Consider the following 26,435-nt stretch of genomic DNA (forward strand, 5'->3'; position numbering starts at 1 on the left):
CTTTAAGACAACAGGGAAGAGATAATCCAGCAAAAGAGAATTAGAAGGAACAGCCACTGACTTAAGCAGAAAACTAGGAGAAAATAGTGCCTTAGAGACAGTGAATAAAGTGCTACCATAAGAGGGAAGTGACTCGCTGTGTCAAAATGCTGCTGGTAAATCTGTATGACTTTGGCTTACGCAAAGTTTTCATAGACCTGACACCTAAAGCACAAGCAACCAAATGAAAAAATATATGAATTGATTCCATCAAAAATAAAATATTTGTGGGGGGGGTTCAAGAGGTACAAGCTTCCAGCTATAAAATAAGTCATTAAAATGTAATGTACACTGTAAGATAAATTCTAACTGAAATAAGCCAGTGACGAGAGGCAACAAAAGGCCAGGCAGTTTATTTGAGCACAATCCTGGGTGAGGTTCACCAGTCTGCACAAATACAGGCTGAAGAAGTCACGCCCAGCAGGGCAGGCAGTGAGTTTTTAAAGAAGGTTGGGGGAGGCAGAGCATAGATTTACAGCGGTGCGAGGATTGGCTAGCCTAAGGCACATTTTTCAGGTTGGGAGGGGGCAGCAACTAGGGACTTTGGCACATCATCAGTGTCCGACATGCTCAGCCCTCCCTCCGGTGGTTCCAGCCTTACATACACCAGTCTCTCTGCTCCTCAGCGGTGGCTGTTTCCGGGGGTGTTCTACTTCTTAACTTCCAGGACTCCAAATCACTGCCATGTCCTCTGAAGAATGGAACTCTTTGTGGGAGGGCTCAACTTCAACACCGATGAGCAGGCTCTGGAAAACCACTTCAGCAGCTTCGGGCCTATTACTGAGGTGGTAGTTGTCAAGGACCGGGAGACTCAGCGATCCTGGGGTTTTGGCTTCATCACCTTCACCAATCCAGAGCATGCCTCAGATGCAATTAGAGCCATGAATGGAGAGTCTCTGGACGGTCGCCAGATCCATGTTGATCACAAGGGCAAGTCTGCCCGTGGAATCAGAGGGGGTGCCTTTGGGCCCCTTGGGCATGGTCGCAGCTACTCTAAAGATGGTGGGGACCAGGGCTATGGGAATGGCAGGTATGACAGTTGACCTGGAGGATATGAATACGGATATGGAAGGTCCAGAGACTACGGTGGCAGCCAGAGTGGTTATGACCACTACTCAGAAGGAAATTACAGAGACAATTATGACAACTGAGATGAGGCATGTACACCTAATATACACAAGGAATAAAACAACTTCCAATCCAGGATCATCCTTCCAAATGGCTATATTTATAAAGGTTTTTGGAGCTGCACTGAAAAACATCTGGTTTAGTACACCAACTTTGTTTTTGAATTGAGCTGCCAAGGTGGTTTGTTAAAGACCTTTTGGAAAGTTAATGTGTTAAAAATTTTTTTTTTCTCCCATGTAAAGACAAATTCTGGGACATTTGTAGAGTCTGGGTGTTTTTCATTTTCCCTATTTTTGAGTTTGGGCTCTCAGGATTATTGGTTCTGGCAAGAAAAAATGGCCAGACTGATTCTTTTTTTAATAATGTGTATCTAGGGACATTTTAAAAACCTGTACACAATGTTTATCATGGTTAGGAAGCAGTTTTCAAACAAGACATCAAGAATAACTTAGAGGTGTGTTTTACTCAACATCACTGCCATGATTATATAGAAGTTGTTTAAAAATATTTGTGACTGGACTGGTGATTAAAGATGGCAGCATGAGAGGAGAGACAGAGGCTTCCTCCTAAAACTGGATACAATTAGAAAATTTAATTTAATTGGCGCAACTAATCCTGAGACAGCAACAGGAAAGAGGACGGCGTCAGACTGCACACACCTGGAGAAAAGAGCAGACCTCACCGAACTGGGTAACGTACCAGAGCTGTGGCTCCGTGGGACCCGAGCCCCTCCCCCACCCCAGATCACCAGTGGGAGGAAGAGAAATAGAGCGGGGAGGGAGTGGAAGGCTTGGAACTGCTGAATACTTAACTCCGGAGATCTGCTCTGGGAGCACAAACGTACATTTCATGGTGCTTTCATGAGACTCACATGACTACTGGGTTGGAAAGTTAATACAGGCAGAGTTCTTGGGGAGACTGAGATTCCAGCTGCTTGTGGAAAGCAGGGATCCATATCCAGCTGCTCTGGGACAAAAACATACCTGTGTGACCGGCCCACTGGCTCAGGCAGTGGAGACAGGGACAGGAGCCAGGAGGCAGGGAACAGCTGTTTCCTCCCCCCAGGCACCAGTACTGCTCCCCTGCGACGCCCGACATTGCTTCAGGGGCTGAGCAGCTCCAGAATAGAGCTTCTGGACACTAGAGGGCACCATATACAAACATGAAACGCCAAAGGAACCTTGTCCAGAGTAAAATTATTAATACAACTCCCGAGAAAGATTTAAATGATATGGACCTCGTGATTCTTCCTGAAAGGGAGTTCAAAATAAAAATCATCAACATTCTCATGGAGGTAAGGAAAGACATCCAAGAACTCAGGAATGAATTCAGGTCAGAGATCCAATCATTGAAGAGCACGATGGAGGGTATTAAAAGCAGGTTGGATACGGTGGAGGAGACAGTAAATGAGGCACAGAGAGAAAAAAGGATCTCTAAGAATGAAAGAATATTGAGAGAACTGTGTGACCAATCCAAGCGGAACATTATTTGCATTATAGGGATACCAGAAGAAGAAGAGAGAGAGAAAGGGACAGAAAGTGTCTCTGAGGAGGTAGTTGCTGAAAACTTCCCCAATCCAGGGAAGGACATAGTTTGTCAGGCCATGGAGATCCACAGATCCCCCTACACAAGGGACCCAAGGAAGACAACACCAAGACACATAGTAATTAAAATGGGAAAGATCAAGGATAAGGACAGAATGTTCAAAGCAGCCAGAGGCAGAAATAAGATCACATACAAAGGAAAGCCCATCAGGCTAACATCAGACTTCTCAGCAGAAACCTTACAGGCCAGAAGGGAGTGACATGATGTATTTAATACCATGAAGCAGAAGGGTCTGGAACCAAGAATACTTTATCTGGAAAGATTATCATTTAAATTTGAAGGAGGGATTAAACAATTTCCAGATAATCAAAAGCTGAGAGAGTTTACCTCCCACAAACCATCTCTGTAGTCTATTCTGGAGGGACTGCTATAGATGGAAGTGTTCCTAGGGTTGGAGAGCTGTCACCAGAGGTAGTAAAACCATGGTAGGGAGGGTGGAGCAGCTGATTGTGAGGCAAATACAAAATTAAATCAAATTGACTATCCCCAAAGTCAATCAAGGGATAGACAAAAAGTACAGAATTTGATACCTAATATATAAAGAATGAAGGAGGAAGAAAAAGGAGAACTAGAAAATAACCTTTACACTGTCTTTAACAGCATACTAGGTGAGTTAAGTTAGACTCTTAGATAGTAAGGAAAGTAACCTGGAACCTTTGGTAAACACGAATCTAAAGCCTGAAATGGCAATAAGTACATACCTATCAATAATCACCCTAAATGTAAATGGACTGCATGCACCAATCAGAAGACATAGAGTCACTGAATGGATAAAAAAATATGACCCATCTATATGCTGCTTACAAGAGACTCACCTCAAACCCAAAGACACGCACAGACTAAAAGACAAGGGAAGGAAAAATATATTTCATGCAAACAATAGGGAGAAAAAAGCAGGTGTTGCAGTACTAGTATCAGACAAAATAGACTTCAAAACAAAAAAAGTAACAAGAGATAAAGAAGGACATTATATAATGATAAAGGACTCAGTCCAACAAGAGGATATAACCATTATAAATATATATGCACCCAACACAGGAGCACCAGCATATGTGAAACAAATACTAACAGAACTAAAGGAGGAAATAGAATGCAATGCATTCATTTTAGGAGACTTCAACACACCATTCACTCCAAAGGACAGATCCACCAGATAGAAAATAAGTAAGGACACAGAGGCACTGAACAACACACTAGAACAGATGGACCTAATAGACATCTATAGAACTCTACACCCAAAAGCAACAGGATACACATTCTTCTCAAGTGCACATGGAACATTCTCCAGAATAGACCACATACTAGGCCACAAAAAGAGCCTCAGTAAATTCAAAAAGATTGAAATTCTACCAACTAACTTTTCAGACCACAAAGGTATAAAACTAGAAATAAATTGTACAAAGAAAGCAAAAAGGCTCAGAAATACATGGAGGCTTAACAACACGCTTCTAAACAGTCAATGGATAAACGACCAAATTAAAATGGAGATCCAGCAATATATGGAAATAAATGACAACAACAACACAAAGCCCCAACTTCTGTGGGACACAGCAAAAGCAGTCTTAAGAGGAAAGTATATAGCAATCCAGGCATATTTAAAGAAGGAAGAACAAATCCAAATGAATAGTCTAACGTCACAATTATCAAAATTGGAAAAAGAAGAACAAATGAGGCCTAAAGTCAGCAGAAGGAGGGACATAATAAAGATCAGAGGAGAAATAAACAAAATTGAGAAGAATCAAACAATAGCAAAAATCAATTAAAGCAATAGCTGGTTCTTCGAGAAAATAAACAAAATAGATAACCCTCTAGCCAGACTTATTAAGAGAAAAAGAGAATCAACACACATCAACAGAATCAGAAATGAGAAAGGAAACATCACGACAGACCCAACAGAAATACAAAGAATTATTAGAGAGTACTATGAAAACCTATATGCTAACAAGCTGGAAAACCTAGAACAAATGGGCAACTTCCTAGAAAAATACAACCTTCCAAGACTGACCAAGGAAGAAACACAAAATCTAAACAAACCAATTTCCAGCAAAGAAATTGAAGCAGTAATCAAAAAACTACCCAAGAACAAAACCCCCGGGCCAGATGGATTTACCTCAGAATTTTATCAGACATACAGAGAAGATATACTACCCATTCTCCTTAAAGTTTTCCAAAAAATAGAAGAGGAGGGAATACTCCCAAAGTCATTCTATGAAGCCAACATCACCCTAATACCAAAACCAGGCAAAGACCCTACCAAAAAAGAAAATTACAGACCAATATCCCTGATGAACGTAGATGCAAAAATACTCAATAAAATATTAGCAAACCGAATTCAAAAATGTATCAAAAGGATCATACACCATGACCAAGTGGGATTCATCCCAGGGATGCAAGGATGGTACAACATTCGAAAATCCATCAACATCATCCACCACATAAACAAAAAGAAGGACAAAAACCACATGATCACCTCCATAGATGCTGAAAAAGCATTTGACAAAATTCAACATCCATTTATGATAAAAACTCTCAGCAAAATGGGTATAGAGGGAAAGTACCTCAACATAATAAAGGCCATATATGATAAACCACAGGCAACATCATATTGAACAGTGAGAAGCTGAAAGCTTTTCCTCTGAGATCGGAAACAAGACAGGGATGCCCACTCTCCCCACTGTTATTCAACATAGTACTGGAAGTTCTAGCCACGGCAAATAGACAACACAAAGAAATACAAGGAATCCAGATTGGTAAAGAAGAAGTTAAACTGTCACTATTTGCAGATGACATGATATTGTACATAAAAAACCCTGAAGACTCCACTCCAAAACTACTAGAACTGATATCGGAATACAGCAAAGTTGCAGGATACAAAATTAACACACAGAAATCTGTGGCTTTCCTATACACTAACAATAAACTAATAGAAAGAGAAATCAGGAAAACAATTCCGTTCATAATTGCATCAAAAAGAATAAAATGCCTAGGAATAAACCTAACCAAGGAAGTTAAAGACCTATACCCTGAAAACTATAACACACTCTTAAGAGAAATTAAAGAGGACACTAACAAATGGAAACTCATCCCATGCTCCTGGCTAGGAAGAATTAATATCGTCAAAATGGCCATCCTGCCCAAAGGGATATACAGACTTGATGCTACCCCTATCAAATTACCAGCAACATTCTTCAACGAACTGGAACAAATAGTTCAAAAATTCATATGGAAACACCAAAGACCCTGAATAGCCAAAGCAATTGCAAGAAAGAAGAATAAAGTCAGGGGGGATCTTAGGCAAAAATCTCTTGGACATAAACATTAGCAACTTCTTCATGAACATATCTCCCCGGGCAAGAGAAACAAATGCAAAAATGAACAAGTCAAACTATATCAAGCTGAAAAGCTTCTGTACAGCAAAGGACACCATCAATAGAACAAAAAGGTACCCTAATATATTCATAAGTGACAGATCTGATAAAGGGTTGACATCCAAAATATATAAAGAGCTCACACACCTCAACAGACAAAAAGCAAATAATGCAATTAAAAAATGGGCAGAGGAACTGAACAGACAGTTCTCCAAAGAAGAAATTCAGATGGCCAACAGACACATGAAAAGATGGTCCACATCGCTAGTTATCAGAGAAATGCAAATTAAAACCACAATGAGATATCATCTCACACCAGTAAGGATGGCTACCATCCAAAAGACAAACAACAACAACAAATGTTGGCGAGGTTGTGGAGAAAGGGGAACCCTCGTACACTGCTGGTGGGAATGTAAATTAGTTCAACCATTGTGGAAAGCAGTATGGAGGTTCCTCAAAATGCTCAAAATAGACTTACCATTTGACCCAGGAATTCCACTTCTAGGAATTTACCCTAAGGGTGCAGCACTCCAGTTTGAAAAAGACAGATGCACTGCTATGTTTATCGCAGCAATATTTACAATAGCCAAGAAATGGAAGCAACCTAAGCGTCCATCAGTAGACGAATGAATAAAAAGATGTGGTACATATACACAATTGAATATTATTCAGCCATAAGAAGAAAACAAATCCTACCATTTGCAACAACATGGATGGAGCTAGAGGGTATTATGCTCAGTGAAATAAGCCAAGTGGAGAAAGACAAATACCAAATGATTTCACTCATATGTGGAGTATAAGAACAAAGAAAAACTGAAGGAACAAAACAGCAGCAGAATCACAGAACCCAAGAATGGACTAACAGTTACCAAAGGGAAAGGGACTGGGGAGAATGGGAGGGAAGGGAGGGATAAGGGCGGGAAAGAAGGGGGCCTTTTGATTAGCATGTATAATGTGGGGGGGAGGAATGGGGAGGGCTGTGCAACACAGAGAAGGTAAGTAGTGATTCTACAACATCTTACTATGCTGAGGGACAGTGACTATAATGGGGTTTGTGGGGGGGACTTGGTGAAGGGGGGACCCTAGTAAACGTAATGTTCTTCATATAATTGTAGATTAATGATAACAAAATAAAAAATAAAAAAATTGCCATTATCAAAGAAAAGTGAAGTTATAGAAATATTTTAATAGTGTTCAGGGCTGCTTTACCTCTCTGTTTATATTGTATTCTCAAGCAGGTCCAGCATTTTAATATGAAATAAAAATATATCCATACATATATGTATATATGTATACAAATTATCTGTGAGGACTATTAGAAGAACACACAGCTTATTTGTAATCTATTACTTGAGATGCAAGTGGCATAGTTAAGTTGTATAATTTTGGTTTCTAATAAAACCCACATTGAAATCTTAAAAAAAAAAAATACAAGGTGAGAAATCCAGCCTTGGGTTCTCCCACAGAGAGATGCAACCTTCTTTATAGATGTCTGGAAAGGATAAGACAAATTTAGTCTAAAAATTTTATATATTTGTGTTTTTGACAGGAATGTATTCTCATTTTCATTTTCTTTGCTGACTGATTATTAATTGTGACAAGTAACATTATAATTCCTTTATATTTCATTTTTGTCCCACCACCTTCTCTCTCAACTTCTCATGCAATCCTGCCATGGTTTTCCTGAGGCACTAATCTTTAGAGGAATTTGGAATGAAGAAAAGGGAAATTTCAGCTTACATCAAGAATTCCTGAAATAACTTATTATAGGAGAAAATATTTTCAGTTCTTATATTTGATAAGAGTTATATGCCTATTATATAAACTCGTACAACCCAATAAGAAGACAACCAATTAAAAAGTGGGGGAAACTGATCTGAATAGCTATTTAATCAAAGACTATATACCAATGGTCAATAAGCACATAAAAATAGTCAGCATTGTTAGTCATTAGGAAAACATAAATTAAAAACATACTGAGATACCTCTTTATAACCACTAGATTATAATAAAAAAGATGGACTGTAACAGTGTTGGTTAGGATTGTCAAATGGTTCAGCCACTTTGGCTAACAGCCTAGATATTCCTCAAAATATTAAATATAGAGTTTTCTTATGACCCAGGCCTTCCAACACCTAGTTACATACCCAAGGGAAATAAAAATAGGTCCAGACCAAAACTGGTATGAATGTTCATAGTAGCATTATTCATAATAGCCAAAAACTAGAAACAATTAAAATGTCCATCAGCTAATGAATGGATAAACAAAATGTGGTCTATTTATATAATGGAACAGTATTCAATCATAAAAAGGAATTAAATGCTGATATATGCTACAGGATGTGCCTTGAAAATAATATAATTAAAAAATAAGGCATAAAATAACTCATACTATATGGTTCTATTTACATGAAATGTCCAGAAAATTCAAATCTAAAGCAAAGGATATAGATCAGTGGTTGCCTGGGGCTGGGAGCAGAACAGAGAGCCAACCAAATACAGATGAGCTGTGAGTTTCTTTCTGAGTTGAAGGCAATGTTGTAAATTTGATTGCTATGGGTTCTCACCTCTAAATTTACTGAAACTCATTGAATTGTACAACATGAAACCAGGGAATTTTATTATATGTAAATTCTACCTTTATTTTTTTTTAAACAGAAAGAGAAAAAAGGGTCACCGTATTCAGCCACACTACCTGCAGTGCTCTACTCAGGATGGTGGCTTTGCATAGCATAGACTATGAACTGCACCATTCTGCGTAATGCTCAACAAGGCAACACTTGCGGTGGTCTTGGCAACAGGGTGGAGATAAAAAAAACACAGAGCTGTGTCCCTTGAGTCCCTAGTAGGCAAATGAACAATAGAAACGCGTGAAAGAAGGCAGGGGGTGTAACTTTTTATCATTTGCTTCGGGCTACAATATGGCTCCACTGGAAAGCTGGCTGGTCCCAATATTTTTATATTAATTTCCTGACCGTATGTGTTTCCCTCCGTCTGTAACTCTATAGGGATTTCTCACTGGAAATAAACCTGAATCCATAAAAAATGATACAGGGTGCTATGAATTCGACCCTTAAGAACCCTCGGTGAATCACTCATTTTGCAAATTAGTTCTTGTTCAAATATTGCATGAGAAAGTAAAGAAGAAAGCACAGGGAACATTCTAAAAAATGAAAGGTTCTATACTCACTATTTAGAAAAATATCTGGAGAAACGGCAGCAAGGCCCTCTCCTCAGCCATCAGGGCCCTGAACAGTAAGCGTTATTCTCCCTGTGGACGTGGCCCCAAAGTGTCCTGAAGCTGCGGCGGTGCCACCTGGGTCCTGAGGAAACCAAATTCTCATACTCACGGGGAACAAGGGGCCGACATCTGTGGGCAGACCACGCATGCGTTTCACCCGATCCAGAAACGATGGGTTTGCACGCCCCCTGCTGGCCTTGGGAGCACAGCGCAGGAAACTCCTACCTAGTTGTTCAGCCCTGGCTGTGCTCCTTCTTGGTGGTCCCTGGGGAGTCGCTGAAATTCAGCATTCGGATTACTCAATACCATGATTTGGGACATTCAAACAGAAATGGAGCCCATAGTTCTGTTTTCAGGTAGGAATTATAGAGATAAGACGAAGCTAAAATCAAAGTCAATAGGCAAAATCCGGTTGATTTTCTATATATGGGAATATAGAAAAAATACCATTTACAATACACCAAAAAAGAGAAAAGAAAAAAATTCTCAAGTATAAATCCAACAAAATATTTACAGATACCTGGGGAAACAAATATGAAACAAATACTTTCTCCCATGTTTTCGTATAGAAGCATTATTGTTTTAGGTTTTATATTTAGGTCTATGATCCATTTTGAGTTAGTTTTTATATTATGAGAAATATACATCAAAATTTATTTTTTTGCATGTGTATATGCAATTGCTTCAGACACAAACTTAGAAAAGACTGTCTTTTTTCTCTTCTAATTCTTCTTTGAATCTGTTGATAATTTTCTGTATATGCATACATGGGCATGGTTCTATTTCTGGACTCCATCGCATTTCATTTATATATTTCTATAATATACCAATGCCACACTGTCTTGGTTATCACTATTTCATAAAAAGTCTTGAAATCAAGTATTATGGCCTCTCCAACATTGTTCTTTTTGAAAGTTCTTTTGGTTATTGCCGGTTCTTTGCATTTCCATTAAGTATTACAATCAGCCATGAATTTCTATTAAACCCAAACTGGGTTTGGAAATGAGCACCACAGTGAGTCTAGTTAAATCCGTCACCATACATATGGAAATTTTTTTCTTATGATAAGTACTTTTAAGATCTGCTAAGAGAGCGAATCTTAGAAGTCCTTACACAGAAAAAAAATTTTGTAATGATATATGGTGATGGATGTTAACTAGACTTATTGTGCACATTATGTTGTATACAAATATTGAATTGTTACGTTGTACATGTGAAGCTAACATAATGTTATATGTCATAATTCCTCAATAAAACGTAGCTAAAACTATTTATTCTCTTAGCAACTCTTAAGTATGCAATACAGTATTATTAATTATAGTCACAATGCTGCTGTACATTACATGCCCATGATTTACTTATTTTATTACTGGAAGTGTGTACCTCTGAGTCTCTTCACCCATTTTGCTCACCTGCGTTCCACCTCTGTCAACCACCAACCTTGGTTCTCTGTATCTATGAGCTTGGTTTTTTTGCATATTTTTAGATTCCATGTATAAGTGATATCATTCAGTATTTGTCTTTCTCTGTCTGACTTATTTCACTTAATATAATGCCCTCAGGGTCCAATCAAGTTGTCACAAATGGCAGGATTTCCTTCTTTTTCATGGCTGAATAATATTCCTCTGTGTGTGTGTGTGTGTGTGTGTGTGTGTGTGTGTGTGTGTGTGTGTGTGTGTATCACATCTTTACCCATTCAGCCACTGATGGACACTTAGGTTGTTACCATGTCTTGGCTATTGTAAATAACGCTGCAATGAACATGGGGATGCAAGTACCTTTTTGAATTAGTGTTTTCATTTTCTTTGGATAAATACCCAGAAGTGGAATTGCTGGACCACACGGTGTTTCTATTTTTCATGATAAATGTGCTATTATCTTAACATAATTAAGAATCCTGGAAAATATACAGAAAAGTTACTTGTCTCACTTATTTCTTAGTAACTTTGAACTTCCTGGTCCCTTACAACTAAAAAAAAAATTCATTAGACAAACAAATCTATATCATGACTAATAACAGAAGTTCAATAATTTTGTGTGTCTTCATGTATAAGATTTTTCCTAAAAACTTTTATGTTCTTAATGTTCTTATTTTGCAATAATTTTAGAGTCACAGGAAGTAGCAAAGGTAGTACAGAAAGGTGTCAACTACCTTTCGCCCGGTTTCCCATAATGCTTCCATCTTACATAGTCATCGTATGTATCAAAACAAGAATTAGACACTGGCATAATGTGTATGTGTATTGTTTTATGTCATTTTATCATATGTGTTGATTTGTGGACCCGCCACCACAATCAAGATACAGAACTGATCCATAACTATAAATATCTCTCTCAGATTATTACTTTATTGTCACAACCATCCCAGATCTCCCACTATACCTAATCCCTAACAACCACTAATCTGTTTTCTGTCTCTACAGTTTTAACTTCTCAAGAATGATCTTTCAGTAAAATCACACAGCATGGGATCTTCTGAGATTGGCTTTGTTTCCCTCAGTATAATGCTTTTCAGAGCCAAGCTAGCTGGTATGTAATTGCTGCATAAAATTCCACAGTATGGATGCACCACAGGTTATTTTGATTTTACCTATTGAGGGGTGTTTTGGTTGTTTCCAAGTTGGCACTATTACAACTGGAACTGCTATGGACCATGGTTTTCAGGATTTTGTGTGAACATATGCTTTCATTTCTCTGGGATAAGTATGCCCAAGAGTGCAATTGCTAGGTGATGTATGCTGAATTTTTAAGAAGCTGCCAAACTTGTCCAGAATAGCTGTACCATTTCATACTTCCACCACCAACATGTAAAAGATCTCGTTTTTCTGCATCTTTGTCAGCATTCAGCATTGTCATTATTTTGTATTTTAGCTCTTCCAGTAGGTCTAGAGTGATATTTAATTGTGGCCTCAATTTATATTTCACTCAAGTCTGGTGATGTTGAATATCTTTTTGTGAGCTTTATTTGCCACCCATATCTCCTCTTTCATAAAATGCCTCATGTTTTCCCATTTTTGAAATGGAGTGTTTTTCTTCTTATTGTTGAGTTTCAGAAGTTCTTTATATGTTCTAGAGATGAGTCCTCTGTTAATATGTGGTTTCCAAATATCTCCTCTAAGTCTGTAGCTTGCTATTTTACTCTCTTAAAAGTCTTACACACTAGAGAAGTTTTTAATTTTGACATAATCGAATTCCTTATTTTTTTTCTTTCATAGATCAAGCTTCTGGTGTCATGTTTAAGAGATCTCTACCTAGGCCTGGGTCCTGTAGTTCCTCTCCCATATATATTTTTTAAGTTTTGTACTTTTACTTACTTTTTTCTGAATCTATTATCCATTTGGAGTGATATTTTGGTGTTTAACATACTTTTTATTTAGAAATGGTTTTAGATTTACAGAAAGTTCCAAATATAGTATGGTTTCACACAGTTTCTACAATGTGAACATCTTACATTGCCATGGTACACATTTCAAAACTAAGAAATTGACATTGATTCATTACTATTTACAAAAATTCAGTTTTATTTGGATTTCTACAGTTGTTCCGATACTGTTTTTTATTTTCTGAGATCAAATCTACCCCTGCCCTCTGCTTGATTTAACCAAAAAAAGACTTTTGCCTAATATGTCTTTTTCCACGCTTTTACTTTCAACTATCATGTGTTCTTGTGTTTAATGTATATTTCTTCCAAATAGCATACATGTCAATTCTGGGATATATTTTATTTCAACCTGTCACATTATTACATTATAATTCCTCCTTTCCCACTTTCCATCATATTTATATTTTATAGGCTTTTATTTTAGTGTAATTACTTCTTATTTAGTGTAATTAATTTTTATTTTATTGTAGTGTGATTACTTTTATTTGGTGTAATTATTTTTACACTCTCATTCTCGTTCTCTCTTGTCCATTTAACTACAAGGAACTTTACCTTAATAATATATCACTTTTTCTTCTATATGTCCTTGGGCAACTGCTGGAATTTTTTCTCCTTTTAAATACTTAATCTATAACATATTGACTGCAAATATCTTGTAACCAAACTTCTAGGGCTTGAATGCCTGAAAGTAATTTCACCTTGTACTTTTATTTCAATAACAGTTTGATAAATAGATATGCTAAATTTTACATTATGTTTCTTCAGTTTCTTGCATCATAATGCTGCTGTTCAAAAATGTGATATCAGCATGACGTGTTTTTGCTTCATATCTGTCTATAAGCTTCTAGAATTTCCTCCTTTGACGTCTGGAAAAAATTCACTTGTGTGTGTGTGTGTGTGTGTGTGTGTGTGTGCCTGTATGTGCATATGTGTGTGTTATAATTTATCTCTCCTTTTTTAATGTACTCTGACTTTTCCATTTTGTTTGTTTTATGTTTCATCAAGTCTGAGAAATTTACCTCCATTGGTTTTAGAAATGCTTCTTTCTCTGTATTTTCACTTCTCTGTCTTTCTAGAGCTTTTATTGTCCAAATAGTAACATATCAATTCATATCTTAGCCCTTTTTTCTTTTTCTATTTCTTCTTGCATTCTCTGAAAAATTTCCTTGAACTAAAATTTCTTATCTATGTGATAGTTGTATGCTTCTCAGAACAAAACCACATCTCCAGCCGTTGCCCACTGTTCCCATTATTGTGCACTGTATTTTTTTTTTCAACTCAGGCTCTTGTATTCAAATTCAAGAACTGTACATTGTCAGATACCTCAGGGGTCTGTATTTGCGGCATATCCTGTCTACCTACTCCAGTTCATGCTACTGTCCTATCTCGACTACATTTGGCAGCCCTGACATCTTTTCATTATTTGGGGTTTCAGTTACTTCATATAAGAGGTGTGTATTTCTGTTGCCTTATTCTCCTTATGAATTCCAAGAGGAGAAGGAAGATAAGTGACTTTAAACTAATGTGCTCGTACTAGAAATTCTCTAATATGGTATTTCATTTCAAGTCTCAAAATAATGAAAGCAAATTCATAATCCACTCAATGCCGAGCAAGACACAGGTGGAAAATACGATTGCCTACTTCTCTAAAGTCCCTAAGACAAATGGTTTTTCTGCACGAAAGTCCCTATGAAAAATGACTCTTTCTGTTTGCACTAGTTATGGTCTTCTATTTGTTCTCATCTCAATGTAGTCCCTGAACCATTTTACTAATTTAAAAATATTATTTCCTGAGGAAACAGGCTTTTTTTTTCTGCTTCATACCATCCCCTCAAATTTGCATCCTTCTGTCTTCTACCTAAGTTGACTAGATATTTGTGATGTTTTTATTTTCTCTGTCCACAGAACCTGGTAGTTAATACGTATAAATGTTAACTAATAATTTCTGAGCGAGGAGACCCAGATGGGAAACAGTTTCTCCTATGTAACTGGAAGGGAGATTTGGGAATACCAGGTTCACTTTAATATTTTGTATAGCTGCTGACTCATGATAAATGCATGTTTTCCTAAATCTATATAATTCAGTGGTAGAGTTGATAATATTTAGCAAAACAAATAATAGAGAAAGACTAGTTACATTTGAATTTTTGATAAACAGTAGATATTATTTTGGTATGAATATATCCTATGAAATATTTGACTATGCTATTTAATGGTAATTTTTCTCAGTGCTTTCACATACATTTTTCAAAAGTAGGCATGCTTTGTTTAAAGAAATCAGTGCGACATTTTTACTAATTCAGAGCAGGCTTTTAATCTAAATGAAAACATTAAGAATATAGAGCTGAATTGCAACCTTGTTAATCCAGTGGAAACTTTGTGGTCAAAATGAATAATTTGTGTAATTGTTACGAAAATACTGAAAAAAAACCTGGACTGGAACACTGACGGAAGAACCAGATGGCACTTGGAGGTCTTGGAGTGTTGAGGCTTTATTTCACACTGGCGGGCTTAGAGGGGAGTAATCTCCCAAAAAGTCTGAGCCCCGAACAAAGGCAAAGGGAGCCACATGTATCTTTCTGCTTCCTTACCTGTAACATTCCTACGTGCACAGCAAGAGAGCAGGTAAGGGGGAGGGAGTTTAGGGAGTGCACCTTGGGAACCGGTGCTCGGCAGAGTAGGAAACCAAGGGAGTGGTTTTTTTGTTTGTGTTGAGGAGTGGGAGGGGAGACAGTGGGCAGCCACCAGGGCTAGATTGCTGTCCTCATAAATCTTTCCGTATCATAATAACTGGAGCATTTTTGTTATGGTATTTTACAGACTTAAAATGACCTTCAACTAAAAAAAGTACTTCTAGGCATTTATAACTGTGAATACCATTATCTGCCTTAAATAAATTACCTAAACTTGTATATATAACAGCACATTTATCTCCGAATTTTACAGGAGTGAAACCTGGTGCTGACGGAGTTCAAGAGCATTGAGTATTGCCCAATGTTGCATGATTACGTTCACATTGAGTTATTTCCCCATAATCCCATTAATAAATGTGACATATTCTTTTCAAAAATATAGGGAAGACCTATAAGAGTTTCAGAGAAAACCTTTTAACATTTAATTTTCTATTCACTACAGTTATGACAATGAATAATAATCTGTAAACTCAAAACCTCTGGAGAAAACCTAAATAAACAGACACATATTATATCCATGAATTGCAAGAGTCACCATGACAAACGTGTAAAAGTAAAACATTGTCTACCCCTGAGGGAGGGACAAGACAATGATCTAGGCTTAGGTTATTAGAGGTTTCCTCTAGCTGGGGGAGGGGTAACATTGCTGAGAAAGGTCTGCCCACCAGAACCTAATACAGGGCCTACTTAAGACTTAAGCTGCATCAGGAAAACAGAGAAAACCTCCCAATATCAGGCTAGCATGCGGTGAGTAACAAGCTACAGATGTCTACTGATAGAGGATGGGCAAGAATGTTTCCCATGTTTCCTTTCTCATGCTCATGACAAACTGGTAGCATCAAATTAATTATAATTTCTATGTCTCCAGTTGATTGTGAGGTGTTAATGAAATAAATCTACATGAAAGCACTAAGAACTCTACCTAACAGCTAAGTAAATATTGAGTAAAGTTTATGTAAAAAAAAAAGTTATTAATAACACAAGATGGTATTCTTATATTCTTTTAACACTAGGAAAACATGGGGTTATTGGAGATTAGGTGATCTACATTTATTTTCCTTTTTAAATATTATCTATTCATCTGAGTGACTAAAGTGATTCTTTCCCAGTCTCATTAGTGAAATCGGGCAAATTTGTATAATAAAGAAAATCTAATAATCCCTTTCTACAAATCTATCTCACAATTATAACTGAATTTTGCAACAAAACAAGCTCTTAACAAATGTTCTAATGTATTGCTATTATTGCTTTTGTTTCAGGATGTTTACACTAAAATGGCATTTTTACATTTCTACATTTTTTTCTTCCTGTTGTGGCAAGATTTTTAAAAAATTTATTGCTAATATATAGGGAATTCATTATTTCCTTAAATACTGCTTCTTTTAACACATTATATTACTGATTTTTTATATTTCTTGGTTCTTAGGTGATTAATAATAATATGTATTTGTTTGGGGCCTTGGGATATTAAAACCAAACTACATACTACATCATCATAATCAGAATGTTTTATGAATAATCAGATGAAACAAGCTAAGCAGTGCTTTTATTTTAAGGACTATGACTAATGACTTAGTCCAACTTCATATCTCATAGATGGGAAAGTGAATTCAAAACAAGAAATCAAATGTGATTATAAAATGTGTATTTTTTATAAAATTTAATTTTGTGATAATAAAACCATTTATGTTTCTGTTAGTTCTCAGATTCCAAAAGGTGTTTATGTATGTTGCCTCACTGAAGTCCTATGAGGATTCTGTGATATACAACTCATAACACTTTTATAGCATAAGATTGTTGTGGGGGTCAAGTGTGATAATCTACATATAAGCTTTCTGCCAGATACACAGGCAAGCATTAAGTGTTAATGATTATCATAGCATCATTTTTTTAAATTTACAATACCACATCAAATAACTGGTCTATAGCACAAGTTATTATTTCCCTTAAAAATTTTCTTAGTAATATTACAAATTACTTTTCACCATTACTATTTTCTTTACTATATAAATTTGCCCGATTTCACTAATGAGACTGGGAAAAATTCACTTAATTTGATGCTACCAGTTTGTCATGAGCATGAGAAAGGAAACATGGGAAACATTCTTGCCCATCCTCTATCAGTAGACATCTGTAGCTTGTTACTCACCGCATGCTAGCCTGATATTGGGAGGTTTTCTCTGTTTTCCTGATGCAGCTTAAGTCTTAAGTAGGCCCTGTATTAGGTTCTGGTGGGCAGACCTTTCTCAGCAATGTTACCCCTCCCCCAGCTAGAGGAAACCTCTAATAACCTAAGCCTAGATCATTGTCTTGTCCCTCCCTCAGGGGTAGACAGTCTTTTACTTATACACGTTTGTCATGGTGACTCTTGCAAGCATTAATCTGACAAATTCATAACAATTTTCTATTCTGGGATATCTACACTAATTTTGAAAACTGTAAGATCTTTCTAACACAAAGTTTTCTCCTTTTCTGATATATGCAATTGGTCATTTTTATCAAAATTACTTCTTTTCTATTCTTCAAGGAAAGTTTCTGTTCTTCCTCTTAAACATTATAAGATATCTTAAGTCTAATCTTAGGAATATTGTTTTTTTTTCTGTTGTTATTGTTGTTTTTTATTTAATTGCCTTTTCCTGGTGTGTTTTGTTTACTCAGAAATGAAGACAGTAATTTTAATACAATTAGATTCACCATTTAGAAGTTCACATCATCTTTGACATGTATCTTCTGGATATTGGGTGTTTACGTCTAACTTGTGATGAAATTTACAGTGACTTGGTTGCCAGATTACCCAGGTTTGCTTTGACAGTCACCTCAGAAGCAACTCACAGTGATTTCCATAAAAAAGCAATATAATAGTGGATTTTAATAATAGCTAATTAATAGAATTTCTTAAATTATTTGCAGAATTTCTTAAATTAATTGAAAATGGGTATTAAGGAAACATTTTGTTGGGGAATGAAATGTTGCGGTAATATGCTTCTATTTTCATATTGTTTGGTAGTTTACAAAAATATTTTCTCATACTATCTCATTCAGTGTTCACAGCAAATTGTAGTATAGAACAAATAATAATTTCAATGCCAATATTTTTGATGGATCCATGAGATAATTTACATGAAATTTTGAAGCACGCTACTTGTTAAAGAAGTAAAAATTAAACAAAGGTTATTTTTGCACTTTTTATTAATATAAAAGCATAAATTGTCATCTTATTTTAATGTTAGGAAAAGTTACATCTAATGGAGATTAAGTAGATTGTTTTCATTTTTGATCCTTACTATATTGATTTTGATTAGCATGTTAATACATTCTCAGTCTAACTAGTGAAATAAAGCAAAGATACATGTTGAAAATTAATAATTTAACTTTTAAACTTATACTGCATTGTTTGTATCATTCAAGATTTTTCATTTTAAAAATAAAATATATACAAAATATGTGAAAATCTATAACCACTTTTTTTCTTTTTTATAGATTTTTAAAATTTCCTAAAAACTTTTTATTTTTTAACAATTTTCAGGTATATCTCATGCACCCTTCCCCCAACCTCCACCAGTCTTTCGTAAGTATAATATTAAAACCATGTAATTAGTTGACATAGACATAGTATCACTGCTTATTTTTTAATTGGTAAAATACAGAACAATATCATACACATTTTTCTGCAAATCATTTTCTATATTAGACATGCATTGTGGACATTTTTATAGGTTAGTATTCTTCAATACATAAGTTACTTTAAGTTGTAAGCTATTTGTGAGTTGTGACACCAACGGACCTATTTTTTTAAAAGGAATCAGAAAATTCAAAGGAACAAAATACATTTCATTGAGTATAAGAGGCATGTTTTTATTTATCATGTTCTATTTGCATACATGTATGTGTAAGTGTGTGTGCATGTGTATGCAAACTTTTATGGGGGATATGTTAAAAAATTTGAGATGTGATAATGACTTATTTTATATGTTGCTTTTAATATTCGAGAAGAATTTCCTTACTGACACCTCATGGCAATCCTGTGATGTAGAATTAATAATATTTTCTGAATCAAAGGATTGTTGTGAGGATCCTGTGAAATTATTCATCTGTTAATACTAACACAAATGATCATAACTGTTCTATTATTTTTATCATTATTTACTTTTATTTAACTTTGTATTTTGAAGTAATTTTAAATTCATAAGAAGTTGTAAAAATAGCACAAAGAGTTTCTGTGTATCCTTCATTCAGCTTCCCTTTATGATATCAACCTGTGTAACCATGGTGCATTATCAAAAGAAGAAACTGACATTGATAGAATACTATTTATTAGACTACACACTTTATTCAGATTTTATTGGTCATTACATACAATCATTTCTCTGTGTGGGTGTGAATAAATTCTATGAAATGGCATCAGATGTGTGGATTTGTGTAACCACTGCCACAATAAAGATACATAGCTGTTCCATCACAACAAAGGAACTTTATTGTACCCTTTATAGTCAAACACGCCTCACCTACCTCCATCTCCAAACCCTGGGGATCTTTTTTCTATCTCTACACCTTTTTCACTTAGGTAATGTTATATAAATTGAATCATAAATATATAATCTTTTGAGGTTCTATTTTTTCACTCAGTGTAATAACCTTTAGTGCCAACTAACTTGTGTATCAATAGTTCATTCATTTTAATGTTGAGTAGCACTCCACACTAAGGATGTACTACTTTGTTTAACCACTCACTCACTGAAGGACATCTGTGTTATTTCCACTTTTTTATTATTACAAATAGAGCTGCTATGAACATTCATGTACAACCCTTTTGGCAGACATATTTTTATTTCACTGGACTAAATATGGAGAAGTATGATTGAAGAGTCACATGGCAAGTGTACAATTCGTTTTAAAATTATTTACCAAACTACTTTTCAGAGCAGCTGTGCCATTTTACATCCTTCACCACCCCACAACAATTATGAGAGATCTAGTTTCTTCACATCTTCACCAGCTTGGTATCATCACTGTTTTTTAATTTTGCTGTTCTAATAGTGTGTAATTATATCTCATTGTAGTCTTAATTTGCATTTTCCTCATGGCTAATGATGTTAAACATCTTTTCATGTGTTTCAGTTATAAGATGAATAGACTGTGGAGGTCCAATGTACAGAATGGTGAATATGCTTAATAATACTGTATTGTATACTTGAAATTTGCTAAGAGAGAAAATCTTAATTGTTCTCACAAGAAAAAAAATGGGAACTGTATGAGGTGAGGGATATGTTAATTAACTTGATTGTGGTAATCATTTCACAGTGTATGCATATATCAAAACATCACATTGTAAATATATATTCTTGGTCAATTATATCTCAGTGAAGGCGGGAAAAAATGAATGGCTCTAAAATATTTATTAAACATGTCTTCTTCTCTTACGCTTATTTATTTAAAAAATATCTGGTTATTGTTACAGACATAGTACAATATTAGGTTCAAAGGAATTATTGATGTCCCTCATTACACTTCTGATGGCCACATACACATACACAGCCTTTCACACCCCACTCCATGCTCAAAAAAACCACTCAACATTTATTCATATATGCACATTATACTTAGTCCTGCAGTCAAAAGAACTTTTTTATTTGTTGATGTGGCTGGGGTTCTTGTTCACCAAGACGAAGAATGAGCTTCACAAACACTCAAGGTAGGAGAACAAGGTACAGGCTTTTGTTTAGAGATATAGTGAACGGACAGAGCTCCTGGCTCATGCCTGGAGGGGACAAGAGAGTCCCAGGTGGTGCATTGTCTAGGGGTTTTACAGGCAAATGAGGATTTTTCGAGAACATGAAAAAAAGCTTAAGGGTGTGGACTTACTAAGTGGTCCCAGGATATTTACAATTAACTTGATAAAAGTAATCTCCTGCTCTGTTGATTGCTCCCTGAGATATCAGCATCTTGGTCTGCGGGCATATGAAACAAGGCCACCTGCTCAGCCCCCAAGGTGGGCTGAGGCATGGTTTGCTAAAGAGTAAATTAAGTGCAATCTTATCTTTAAGGTGTTTTGCCTTTTACTGTGTTATGGCTGGGCGTGTATGCTAAATTAGTATGCCCAGTTTGCAAAATCACTTAATCACATCTGAAGGAGGAAAGACAGCACATAGGCCTGGGCCTTTTAGCATCTTAAAGTGAATCTTGCACATGATTATAAATGATTAGCATAAAATAAACATGTGCTACTCTTCTTTATCTGGGATACACCAACTGATATTCAACTCTAGAGCTGAATGTTTAACACAGAGTTTTAGTAGGGGGTTTCCTTGCATGTAGTTAGTTAGATTGCTTTGACTGCAAATATCCTGCCTTGCTTTTCCCAGAGGCCCTCACCCTACTCTGACTACACCCACGGTCCCTGTCTCATTGATTTGCTTTACAATGAAACCGTGAAATACTTTGGTCATTTTATGCTGCATTGAATCATTAGAAAATATTTAATAAAGGATTAGTGAATTTCTAGATTATAGGTTTGTTGTAAAAATGGAGTGAGCATAAACCATCTACAACACTAAATATGGACTTGGCTTTGGGGTCATCACAGACTAGGTTATTTGGGCCAATCTTCCCCATGAGAAAAACTGAAGTGGCCAACCAAAGCCCAAACTAAACAGAACAAATTTAAAAAAATCATTTACCAAGGCAAGGAGATACAGAAATAAGTTCTGGAGAAAGGACATTGTTGGAGGAGGTCATCCAGACGCTATAACCTCAGGTTGACCCACAAGCTGTTGAGGCTATAGGAGCCTCCTCCCCCGAACCGGATGTGGAACGTGGGCTCTGCGTTCCCGAACGCTCCTGCTGAGGGAACCTCTTTTCAAGGACACAGCCTCGAGAGCAATGTGGTGTCGAGAACCTCCTGACAGTAGATACGACTGAACCCCGTGAAGACCTCTAGTTAAAGTTTTAGGATTCCAGTGGGAGCGTGCGGAGATCTACTGTCTTGTGGCGCCCAAGACAAACCTTGCATGTAAGTTTCTGCTTGTTAAAGCTGCTACCTTCCCATCAGGAGTGGCCTGCCTCCTTCCATCTCTCCTTGCTGGCCCCAGACTGCGGGAGTCTGTTTGCAAACCAAGAGAAACCCAGAGAGGTAAGCCTGGCATTTGGGGCAGAAATTTTACTAAAAACGTGGTAATTCTCCATGTCTCCACAGTTCCCCCTCTACTTCTCAGAAAAGCATAGTTGAGCCTTTGGAATGCTATTGATTTTTCTCTGCTCTCTGCTTTTCTTACCAAAGTATTTAACTGGTAGACCTCAATGTTTAGTGCTTTGCTTGGGTTTTCTAAGTGATATATATTTATAGCTTCTATATAGAGTTACTAGTACCTTGCTTGTTAGGTAGGCATTAAGGAAAACTTAGGAACTTCCATTTCTCATTTTTTAATTTCAAGAGCAATTACTGTATTTTTACAAAAGGCACAAGTGTGGCTTGTGGGAGAACACACACATACACAAATACATTATATATACATATGTGTTTCTCATAGTGATATTATAAATCACAAGGGTAATACTTTATCACACTCCCTAATGGAATGTACAAACACGTAGTAAAAAATAATCCTCAACACCCACAAACACATGCCTTTCAAACTATACTTTTTCCTTAATCAGTGATAACCTGCCTGGTGAATTTTATTCCATAATATTTTATTTATTGGTATTCTCCCAGTGAGAGAGCTCCCTCTCTCTCAATCTCACTTGCTGGAATTTTGAGCCAGATCCGCCTTTTGTATTCATTGCAATTTTGCCATACCGTTTCCTACCTCTGATATATCAGAGATTTCCATTCTTGTTTTTTCAGTGGTTAATCTGGATTCATGCAGGTAATATTTTGTCAAATAACTTTTTACAAATAATCAACAAAGCCACATTGGAATTAAAGTTTAGTTATCAAAATATCAGTTAATTATGCAGAAATCCACTCAGTTTCACCTAGACTCATCCTTTCCAGGGAAATAATTATTTTCCAACTAAATGTACATAGATTTTAACAATTCATGATGAACCTCTTTCTGAGCATTTTGCTCTTTCTACTGTAAGTCGTTTCTTTATTATCTTTTACCACAGATTATTACTATGAAATATTTTATACGTCTTTTCTGTCTATACACTTTCTGAACTACCTTGTAATTTATCAAATCTTCTAATGATTCTCTAGCTTTTTGTAGGTAGATAATTAATCATCTGTGTTTGAAGCTTTGTAGTATTGGAAAAAATTCACATTTGAATGAATTGTGTTCAGTTTATGCCATATTTTGTCACAGAACAAATCAGCAAGCTATACTTTCTCTTTTTATTAATGATTTTTTTCTTTTGGTTGCATAAAAGGACACTTGAAGTAGAAGAGATTAAATATCTCTTGTAAGATCACATAAAGTGGTAATCAAATATTTTTCTCATTTTAAAATATGTTTTCATTTAACGTTGTTATTTCCACAGAAATACATGGCCACTGTCGCTAGAGAAACTGCAGAAAGAAATAGAGATAAGAAAGAGTGTTCCTCCATTTTGCTTCTGGTCAAAACTTTCCCGTTGTTACAGTCCACTATACTCACCCCAGTGTATACAGTGTTGATAGTTTGGCACATATCCTTAAGCATCCTTCTTCAGGCTCAAATTAGTGCACAGCTGTGCAAACATACACACATGAATGGAATTTATTCTCATGTAAGCACATAAAAATTTTGTTAATTCTCTGTATAGGAAGATCTTTGAGTGTGTGTGTCAATGTGTATCATTCTGCAAATTATTCTAATCTTAAAAATATGTGTATTTCCCTAAATGAAATTGTTACGTGTTTGTGGTGTAAGTTGCATTTTTATATTAATTTTTCCTCAAATGCCAAATTTTCTTCAAAGAATCTAAGCCACATATTTTATCTTTTGATATATCTCTATCTGTATATGATATATGCTAAGTAAAAGTTTGCTCTGTCAGTGATTCATGTTGAAAATGCCCTTATTATTCCTCTTTTTAGTATTTATCTTAGTTTCACCACTTTATTCTTTGTGTGAAATCTAACAATGCATTTTCATATGCTGATTATATTCTTTTGACTTAAAAAAGAACAATGATGGCAATGGATTATAACATATGGATTAAAAGAAAACATGAATCCATCATAATACCTTAAAAAAAAGTGAGAGAAGTGAGACAAAATGGAAATCTCCTTTTTCAGAGGCCAACTAATAATTGCATAAGAAATGAAGATAGAATTTTAAAATTGCAGTTGTGCAATTCCCAAATAATAATTGATTCAATTAAGTATATGTAAAAATCCAATTGGGTGAAAGGTTATTGAGCAACATAATATTCACATAATCTTAAATATCACCCCAAAGATTCTTATTAATTATAAAGAAACAAAGATACCTGTAAAATGAAGAGAATCAGCAGACACTATTTTAATCCAGTATTCAAAATTATTATCACCAATATGGGATATTTGACAGTATGTGCCCCCTGATGTGATACAAGAAATACAGGAAATCACTTTTATAAAGTCTTTATCAAAATGTTTAACCTGAATCTAATAATGTGGAAACAGACAAATCCAGAATACAGAACATTCTAAAGGACAACAGATCTGGGTTCTTCAAAATTATCATAGGAAAAATAAAGTCAGGGATACTAGTCTAGATTAAGAAACCAAAGAGACATAACCAAATGTAAAATATGACCCCAGATCAAAAAATTGAATAGCTATAAATGAATATTCTGGAGATATTTGAGGAAATATTAATATAAACTGTGTATTAGGTGATAACTAAATTTATGGTAAGTTTCTTAAGTATGTAGGAAAATGTCCTTTATTGTTAGGAAGTACAGGCTAAAGTATTTAGGAGTGATGTGTGAAGATGCATGTAATTTATTTTCAAACTGGTCAGGAAAAGAAAATATGGTATGACATTAACAATGGTGAGTCTAGGTGAAGTTATACAGGTATTCACTGGAGTACTTTGTGAAATTTTTCAAAAAAAAAATTGGGGAAAAATACAGCATTGGGATTTTTAGTCTCCCATTTTCTTGCCTTAAAACTGTAATGCAGTTGGGAAAAAATAAACACGTTTGCAACAATGGATCTTCTCATAAGAGTTAAATATGTATATGCTCATGAATCCAATCCTTGGGCATTCCTTTCTGCTCTCTTGGTTTTCCTCCTACCTTATCGGTCATTCCTTCTCAGTCTTGTTTGTTAGTTCTTCCTCTGTTTTCTGATTTGTAAATTTTGAGTATACTAAGGGCTTGGCCCTCTTCTCTCTCTTCCTTGATTACCTTATCTAGATGCATGGCTTTTAAAATACCATCTATAGGCTGGCAATTCCAAATGTATGTCTTTCCCAGATAACTTTCTACAACTCTAAACTAGTGTATATCAACTACTTACTCTGTATCTCCACTTGTATATTTAAAAGGCTTCTTAAAATCAGCTTGTTGCAAATTGAATTGATATTTTTCTTATGAATCTGCTTAATCCAAAGCCTAGTCCATCTCAACTGTTAGCAACTCCATGTTCTAGTTGCTCAGGCCAAATTTTTGGAAATTGCCTCCTAACAATACTCCCTATATCTTACCCTTGCCTCTAGTCTATGATCAACACAATAGCCAGGATAATACCTTTAAAACTATATTGTATTAATCCTCTTCTGCCAAATTCTTCAATGGCTTTTCACTCAAAGTCAGAATTTCACAAGGTCCTATAAAGACCTATTTGATCTGATCCCCTGTTATCTATTTGACATAATCTCTTATTTTTCACACTCGTCTTTGGCCTCACCGAACTTGATTTTCCTAGAAAGCTCCCATTGTAGGTCCTGTGCCATATTTCCTGTGCCATGAAAGACCAACATCCAGGTGTCTGTATTACTTGATCCCTCAAGACCTTCTATTTTTTGCTGAAATCTCAACTTCACAATGAGGCCAACCCTAACCACCCT

The 26,435-nt window shown here is 35.8% G+C and overlaps 1 pseudogene; it reads left to right on the top strand.

Moving 5' to 3' along the window:
* The first annotated feature begins 723 nt into the window (after positions 1–723).
* On the top strand, positions 724–1,629 carry LOC118913881 (RNA-binding protein 3-like; annotated as a pseudogene).
* The last annotated feature ends 24,806 nt before the right edge of the window (positions 1,630–26,435 follow it).

This window comes from Manis pentadactyla, chromosome X, assembly GCF_030020395.1.
Source record: "Manis pentadactyla isolate mManPen7 chromosome X, mManPen7.hap1, whole genome shotgun sequence".
NCBI classification, from domain to species: Eukaryota; Metazoa; Chordata; class Mammalia; order Pholidota; family Manidae; genus Manis; species Manis pentadactyla.